Genomic DNA, 9,948 nt, shown 5'->3' on the forward strand with positions numbered 1-9,948 from the left:
CTGTACCACCGGTACTGTACCACCCGTACTGTACCACCCGTACTGTACCACCGGTACTGTACCACCGGTACTGTACCACCGGTACTGTACCACCGGTACTGTACCACCGGTACTGTACCACCCGTACTGTACCACCGGTACTGTACCACCCGTACTGTACCACCGGTACTGTACCACCGGTACTGTACCACCCGTACTGTACCACCGGTACTGTACCACCGGTACTGTACCACCCGTACTGTACCACCGGTACTGTACCACCGGTACTGTACCACCGGTACTGTACCACCCGTACTGTACCACCGGTACTGTACCACCGGTACTGTACCACCCGTACTGTACCACCGGTACTGTACCACCCGTACTGTACCACCGGTACTGTACCACCGGTACTGTACCACCGGTACTGTACCACCGGTACTGTACCACCGGTACTGTACCACCGGTACTGTACCACCCGTACTGTACCACCCGTACTGTACCACCCGTACTGTACCACCGGTACTGTACCACCGGTACTGTACCACCGGTACTGTACCACCGGTACTGTACCACCGGTACTGTACCACCGGTACTGTACCACCGGTACTGTACCACCGGTACTGTACCACCCGTACTGTACCACCGGTACTGTACCACCGGTACTGTACCACCCGTACTGTACCACCGGTACTGTACCACCGGTACTGTACCATCCTGTGTTATAGCTCTTGGTGAACATATTGTTTCTCCAGTATTGTTTGTTGTGAAAGCTGTTGTAGTGTTGGTCATGGTGAGTAAGGAACCAGTTCACTGTTCCAGTGCCATGTTTCACTGTATTCACTGTGTTTTTGGACCTCTTGGTATGTAGTTCTATATCGCTGTGTTCTCTTAACGTGGAACTTTGGGGGATTTATGTCATAACATTGAGAGAAAATACCTGCACTCTTTAACAAAGTGGTACTCTCCCTTCTCAACATGTTGGAACACTTCAATATTCAGGTATTTACATTTTTTTACATAGTTGTAGATATCTCTGGTATATAATCTACACATTTCATCTTTTGTCTTTTCCTGTCGTTAATTAAGGGATTCTAATTATGACTGAGACTAATTAATTGCACGTTATTACAAAAAAAGTAATTTTTAAATGAAGATGGTAAGATTTACTCCTTTTGTAATAAAGAGTTCGGGATACATAAATACACACATTAATATAAATTAATCTTTAATATATAAAAATCAACTATCTTTGGTCTAGAGGTATTTGAACTATGATATTTGTACATGTTACTATAATAAATTATAATCAGCATTTTACTAAAATATAATTAATAACCCTACACAGGGTACAACTCTTGACACTACTGTCACTATATATATATATATATCTCTATGCTAAAACAATAAATTATAAATAACATTTTTATAATAATAAATTACAATCAACTGCCTCTCACGACACGAAGTCAGTCACACGACACTGTTCAGTGTACACTACAACCAGGCCATCTTCAGTGTCCCACGACACCCTTTTCATCTCAGTGTTCCACTACGGTCCTGTGCATATCTCAGTGTTCCACTCCATCGTACGTCCCTCAGTGTCACACTACGGTCCTGGCCCAGTTCAGTGTAACACTCCAACCTTTTCTTCATGTAATGTCCCACTAAACAGCATCTGACGACTCCGGCCCACAGTTGATCAACGTAGACGGTGAGTCCACAGACATCACCGGTAGTCCAGTAAATCCTCTCCAAAGGCGGTTGACACACCGCTAGCCGAACACCATGCTGTAAGCTCACTGAATGCGGCCGTCAAGTAACTGAGGCCAACAGGCTCAGTGAGCTGCGGTGAGCGGTTCTTCTAACGCCAGTAGATAGGTACGATTCGGTGGTCAGGTACCTACTGCATAGACGTGTACCCTGAGGAGTTCAGGTACTTAATGTTGAAGCCAGTAGACGTGTACCCTTCGGTGGTCAGGTACCTACTGCTTAGGTGTGTACAGCGAGGCGCTCAGGTACATAATATTTCTAAAGCCAGTAGACGTGTACCCTTCGGTGGTCAGGTACCTACTGCTTAGGTGTGTACAGCGAGGCGCTCTGGTACATACTGTTACTAAAGCCAGTAGACGTGTACCCTTCGGTGGTCAGGTACCTACTGCTTAGGTGTGTACAGCGAGGCGCTCTGGTACATACTGTTACTAAAGCCAGTAGACGTGTACCCTTCGGTGGTCAGGTACCTACTGCTTAGGTGTGTACAGCGAGGCGCTCTGGTACATACTGTTACTAAAGCCAGTAGACGTGTACCCTTCGGTGGTCAGGTACCTACTGCTTAGGTGTGTACCGTGAGGCACTCAGGCTCTTATTGCTCTAAGGCCGGCTCAGCAGCCCCCACATTGGGTTTGATGACGCACCCAGTGGTACTGCCGGCCGGCAGGTTAACTATTTAACCGCTAGTTTGGCAGGGGCCGCAACACCCCCACCACAAAAGGACCGACACACAAAGATCAATGTAATATGTATCCCGAACCGTCATCCCGGATATGATCGTCCAGAAATCATTCTAGATAATCATTATCCTCCCGGACAGGCCACTCATATTACAAAAAAAGTAATTTTTAAATGAAGATGGTAAGATTTACTCCTTTTGTAATAAAGAGTTCGGGATACATAAATACACACATTAATATAAATTAATCTTTAATATATAAAAATCAACTATCTTTGGTCTAGAGGTATTTGAACTATGATATTTGTACATGTTACTATAATAAATTATAATCAGCATTTTACTAAAATATAATTAATAACCCTACACAGGGTACAACTCTTGACACTACTGTCACTATATATATATATATATATCTATGCTAAAACAATAAATTATAAATAACATTTTTATAATAATAAATTACAATCAACTGCCTCTCACGACACGAAGTCAGTCACACGACACTGTTCAGTGTACACTACAACCAGGCCATCTTCAGTGTCCCACGACACCCTTTTCATCTCAGTGTTCCACTACGGTCCTGTGCATATCTCAGTGTTCCACTCCATCGTACGTCCCTCAGTGTCACACTACGGTCCTGGCCCAGTTCAGTGTAACACTCCAACCTTTTCTTCATGTAATGTCCCACTAAACAGCATCTGACGACTCCGGCCCACAGTTGATCAACGTAGACGGTGAGTCCACAGACATCACCGGTAGTCCAGTAAATCCTCTCCAAAGGCGGTTGACACACCGCTAGCCGAACACCATGCTGCAAGCTCACTGAATGCGGCCGTCAAGTAACTGAGGCCAACAGGCTCAGTGAGCTGCGGTGAGCGGTTCTTCTAACGCCAGTAGATAGGTACGATTCGGTGGTCAGGTACCTACTGCATAGACGTGTACCCTGAGGAGTTCAGGTACTTAATGTTGAAGCCAGTAGACGTGTACCCTTCGGTGGTCAGGTACCTACTGCTTAGGTGTGTACAGCGAGGCGCTCAGGTACATAATATTTCTAAAGCCAGTAGACGTGTACCCTTCGGTGGTCAGGTACCTACTGCTTAGGTGTGTACAGCGAGGCGCTCTGGTACATACTGTTACTAAAGCCAGTAGACGTGTACCCTTCGGTGGTCAGGTACCTACTGCTTAGGTGTGTACAGCGAGGCGCTCTGGTACATACTGTTACTAAAGCCAGTAGACGTGTACCCTTCGGTGGTCAGGTACCTACTGCTTAGGTGTGTACAGCGAGGCGCTCTGGTACATACTGTTACTAAAGCCAGTAGACGTGTACCCTTCGGTGGTCAGGTACCTACTGCTTAGGTGTGTACCGTGAGGCACTCAGGCTCTTATTGCTCTAAGGCCGGCTCAGCAGCCCCCACATTGGGTTTGATGACGCACCCAGTGGTACTGCCGGCCGGCAGGTTAACTATTTAACCGCTAGTTTGGCAGGGGCCGCAACACACGTCAATGAAGGTCACGAGATCCCAGTCATCGCAAGTCTTGAAACAGGTGAACTGTCCCCCATACGACGGGCTGTTACCACTAAAAAAAAAAAAATTCTAGGCAGTCACCTCTGAGGTGTCCTTGTTGATACCTAGCTCCTGGCCCAAGATACAGGCGTTATTACCCAATACATTAGATGGTGTTGTGATGTCAGTCCTCCACCTCTTGGGAACTCACATCCCCATAAATTATAGCCAATAGAAAAGCAAACTGTGTAAATTCTCTGCATGGTGTGTCTGTGCATGTGGAATGTCTGGAAATACAAATTGGACACGAAAATATAATCCCTTCATAAATGGTCGTGAACTACTGAACAAAAGCGCACGTCGTACGTCGTTCTTTTTCCTGCAGACGTTTTCATCCTAAAATGTGTTATTCATCGGTACAAACTGTCTTGTATTCCATTTGAAAGGCGCTGAGAGGTACAAACACCACAAAAAAATATGTGAAATTAACCATGGCCTATGCAAGAGAGGGTTTTTAATGCCAGGAAGAAGAAAAAATAGTAAGAAGTGACACAATTTTTACACCACCTCTATGTCTTGTTGCGTTTGTTCTTGCAAATATAAAAGGCTTTAAACCATCCACCAAAAATAAATACCATTTATTAGTGGATTCATCATAAAGAAAATTGCAATGTTTGCAGTTTTCGCAGAGACTCACATTAATGACCACTTAAACACTGAAATGTGGATACCTGATGGCAGTATAACTTAATTGGACAGACAGCAAGGGAGAGTTGGCCTGTTTGTTAGAGAGCTTCTCATATGCACAGTTACTTTAGACCACAAATAACGCTGAAATTCTGGCGGTAATAATAACTGAGAGCCAGAACCTAGTTATTGTACTCGTATATAAGCCGCCAAATACATCTTTTTATCAGTTACAAGTCCAGCTGTAGAATATTGAATACTGGCTGGAAAATCTTTCAACCCCAGTCCTAATATTTGGTCGTTTGATCATTTAAATTTAAGATATCTAAATGGGAAGATCATAACAAATACTGTAATAACAAAGATAATCCTAGAAGATGGCTTAGATAACCAGTCTTACACAAATGAACTACTGAAACTAACAAACTAGCCTTAAGTTAGGAAACAGTGAAACTGGTCTAGAAAACACCAGTGACACTATATTCATGAATGTTGATTATAATCTGGTATGAAATATTATAACAGTGTCAGAGGTAGAAAATTCAGACAACCTATTCGAAGTTCAGACTTGCATGCACATGGGTCCTGACCAACAAAATACAAACAGATACATAGGTGTTTTCATCAGATTCAACCTTAAAAACTGAATCTTAACAAGAATCAAATAAATTGTCCTTAACTAAGCATGCTGGGAAGAAAATGTGATTAGATGGATTCAAATCTTCGTCTAAGGAGGATTAACACTGTGACATCAGAAATACTCTCAAGACACATACCAGTGAAAAAAAAGAAGAAAATCCTACACAACCTATGGAACATTTTGTTTGTGATTACATGACTGGCTGTTAATTACAGACAGCTTAATCACCTAGCCTAGCAGCCTTCTCACAGATTTTACCTGGAGCATCTTCTTCACAGGTGGCTGTCAAAGCAAGTACTCAGGGCACTGTCCACTTACAGTTCTGATGTCCTTAATGATACCTTGTTCCTAGTCAATGACCCGGCTGAATGTTCCTGCGTAATTTAGCAACTGACTGAAGCTTGGGCTGGCACAAGGGTAGAAACATGATGCGGTGGAATGACACCTGACCAGCACTAGGGAGTATTAGTTGCCTTACCCTATACAAACTGAATCAGTCAGATGTCTACTGTAGAAACCTTTATCCCTCGGGAGCCAGAGACGGGTCATCGCAAGATTGAGACCCGTGCCAGGACTACGGTCTTGGCAAACATTATACACATGTCTACTGCCTTGTGCAAGATTATGGACTACAATCTAATCAATGAACAAGATAAGAAGAGAATTTTTACCTGACCTTTAAGCTGTATCAGTTGTACCTTAAGGGAACGTTGCCAACTACTGGTAATAAAGAACTTGTGATGAATGGTTTGAAAAACCGACAAGTTGAAGATTGAGACACTTATGCAGCATATGGGAATCTTTATTCAGGAAACGTTTCGCCACACAGTGGCTTCATCAGTCCAATACAAAGAGGAAGGCGTAAGGAGAGGAGGAGTTTGAGGTAATCAGTCCCTCAACCTGGAGTCGATGTGTTCAGTCGATCAATCTTGTAGAATATTCTACAAGATTGATGGACTGAACACATCGACTCCAGGTTGAGGGACTGATTACCTCAAACTCCTCCTCTCCTTACGCCTTCCTCTTAGTATTGGACTGATGAAGCCACTGTGTGGCGAAACGTTTCCTGAATAAAGATTCCCATATGCTGCATAAGTGTCTCAATCTTCAATAAAGAACTTATATTCATAAAATTTGTCAGAGTTCTGACACTTTAGTGACAAAGAGTGACATGGCCCAGATGGTTAGTAGAGAGCACTAACATGGTGGAAAGGACCCCCACTTGGCAGAGAGAGAAATAACATTAACGCTGATCTGGGTCACGTAGACACTTGAGACAGGAGAAGATTACCATTCAATCTCTAGACTATTCTAATGTACAAGGATTCAAATATCCCTACACAACCCATCCTATTAACTCTCATAAGAGTCTATGTGGTTTTTCGCAAAATCAGTGTCAGCAAATTTCTTGGTTTGGTTAGGTTAGGTTGTCCTTTATACATAAAAATAACCAATTATAATATACCTCAAAGGAAATATTATAAATATAACACAAAGACAATGAAAAGTTTTGGTGCATGAACATAAAGCAGCAAGTACCCACTGAGCGAGGCAGAAAAAAACTTTGTGAAATTTGGATTTTTTGAGAAGCCTTCAATAATCTTTCATTTAACTGTCTTTACAACAGTGAAATGCTGTCTATGATTAGTCTTTACAACAGTCAAATGCTGTCTATGATTAGTCTTTACAACAGTCAAATGCTGTCTGTGATTAGTCTTTACAACAGTGAAATGCTGTCTATGATTAGTCTTTACAACAGTGAAATGCTGTCTATGATTAGTCTTTACAACAGTGAAATGCTGTCTATGATTAGTCTTTACAACAGTGAAATGCTGTCTATGATTAGTCTTTACAACAGTCAAATGCTGTCTGTGATTGAGAGAACTGACTGAAGAGAAAGACTTTTCTCTACAGTTTGCTAGATTATCTGAAGTGCAGAAGCTCTGTCTAGAAAATTACTGTATATAGAACTTAAACTGCATGAATCATACAGAGTCTAAGAGAGACAGTGTGAGTTAAAAGCAATTAATGAAAATGAAAGAAATTCAAAATACTTCTCATATACAAAAGCCAGAAGCAGTGTTGGACGCTTAGTCAAGGTAGATGGAACCTGCACTGATGACAACAAAGACTAGAGTGAAACGCTGAAGTCTCAACATGACACTCTGTTCAGTGAGCTAGTAAAAATAATCAAGCTAAAAGCTGACAATCCGAAAAAAAAAATCTTCATGAATAAGACTCAAAACTTTGCCAACATCTCCAAAATTTCACATAACCTTTACACCACTGGATATCGAAAAAGCCTTTGATAGCATGCCCATGCACTATTCCCCATGCTCAGACTCGTGGAGCTCTATGTTCACCAAGAACTGCAAGAAACTCCTATCCAGTGTCTTAAATAGACTGTAGAGAGGAGCCTAAACATGGGCATCATCCCATTGCCATTAAAAACAAAGGATATTTCTTCCACAAAGGCTGACACCAAGCAACAACAAAACGCTAAAGGCAGATAGTACTGATGTCTCACATTATAAAAGTCATGGAGACAGTTTTGAGAAGTGAGATAGCTAACTACATAAATTCACAATTAGACAATCCAGGGCAACAGGGGCTAAAGCAGGTCTTTCCTGCCTCTTTCTACTACTGGACCATTACAACATGGTCTTGGATACACTATAAGACAAAATGCGGACGTAGTATACACAGAGTTTGCTAAAGCCTTTAAATGTGATGATGTAATAGAGCACAAACGGTTTACAAAGTTGTTCCTCAAGGCACGGTACTCGCCTACATTCTTTTCTTTATCCTCGTATCCGGAAAGTGTCATAAATCAAAACACAGCATCATCCTCTGCAGACGATATTAGAATCTGCGTGAGAATGGTTTCCATTAAAGACACTGCAAATTTTCAAGCAGATATAAATCAAACCCTCTAGTGGGCCACAGGAAATAATAAGAGATCCAGTTAGGACAAATTTTATTTACTATGTTATAGAAAATTTGCGAAAAGGAAAACTTGAACGAAATATAAAACTAACATTGCGCTAAGTAAAGAGAGAAATTTACGTAAAGGACTCATAAGTGATAGTGTCAGAGGAGTCTGCCTGCCTACGTGGAGTCTACATGCCTACCTGGAGTTTACCTGCCTACCTGGAGTCTACCTGGAAGGTATTCCGGGGATCAACACCCCCCGCGCCCAGGTGCACGTCCAGGCCTCCCGGTGGATCAGGGCCTGATCAACGAGGCTGTTACTGCTGGCCGCACGCAATCCAACGTACGAACCACAGCCCGGCTGATCCGACACCGACTTTAGGCATCTGTCCAGCTCCCTCTTGAAGACAACCAGGGGTCTACTGGTAATGCCCCTTATTGCTGGTGGGCGGCTGTTGAACAGTCTTGGGCCCCAGACACATATAGCGTTTTCTCTTAGTGTATCAGTGACACCCCTACTTTTCACTGGGGGTATGTTGCATCGCCTGCCAAGTCTTTTGCTTTCGTATGGAGTGATTTCTGTGTGTATATTAGGGACCAGTCCCTCAAGAATCTTCCAGGTGTAGATTATATCTCTCTCTCGCCTGTGCTCCAGTGAATACAAGTCAAGTGCTTCCAGGCGTTCCCAGTAGTTAAGGTGTTTGATGGAACTTATACGTGCAGTAAATGTTCTCTGTACATTCTCTAGATCTGCAATTTCACCTGCCTTGAATAGGGATATTAATGTACAGCAGAATTCCAGCCTAGAGAGAACAAGTGATTTTTGAAGGATCATCATTGTTTTAGCATCTCTTGTCTTGAATGTTCTCATTATCCATCCTATCAGTTTCCTCGCAGATGTGATAGTGGTATTGTTGTGGTCCTTGAAGGTGAGGCCCTCGGACATTACCACACCCAGGTCCTTCACAATACTTTTCTGCTCTATTGTGTGATTAGAGTTTGTAGTATACTCAGTCCTAATTATTATTTCCTCCAGTTTTCCATAACGGAGTAGTTGGAATTTATCTTCATTGAACGTTATATTGTTCTCTGTTGCCCACTGGAAAACTTGGTTTATATCTTCTTGGAGCTTTGCCGTGTCCTCAATGGATGACACTCTCATGCAGATCCTAGTATCGTCAGCAAAGGATGATACAGTGCAATGGTTTACATCTCTGTCTATGTCTGATATGAGAATGAGGAACAGGATAGGTGCGAGTACTGTGCCTTGTGGAACAGAGCTCTTCACTATGGCAGCATCCGATTTAACACTGTTTACCACTACTCTTTGTGTGCGATTGGTTAGAAAGTTGAAGATCCATCTGCCTACTTTGCCAGTTATACCTTCAGCATGCATTTTTGTGTGCTATTACACCATGCTCTCACTTGTCAAAGGCTTTTGCAAAATCTGTTTGTTTTCTAGTGCATTTAAGACCATATCATAGTGGTCTAGCAGTTGCGAAAGGCAGGAGCGACCTGCTCTGAAATAATGTTGCCCTGGGTTATGCAGTTTTTGGGAGTCCAGGTGGTTTCTTATCCTGCTTCTTAGAATTCTTTCAAAGATTTTTATAATATGAGACGTTAAAGCTATTGGTACATAGTTCTTAGCTACTGCTTTGCTGCCACCCTTTTGGAGTGGGGCTATATCCGTTGTTTTTAATGACTGTGGAATCTCACCTGTGTTTAAGCTCCTTCTCCATAGCATACTTAGGGCC

Source organism: Cherax quadricarinatus, chromosome 6 (genome assembly GCF_038502225.1).
Source record: "Cherax quadricarinatus isolate ZL_2023a chromosome 6, ASM3850222v1, whole genome shotgun sequence".
NCBI lineage: Eukaryota > Metazoa > Arthropoda > Malacostraca > Decapoda > Parastacidae > Cherax > Cherax quadricarinatus.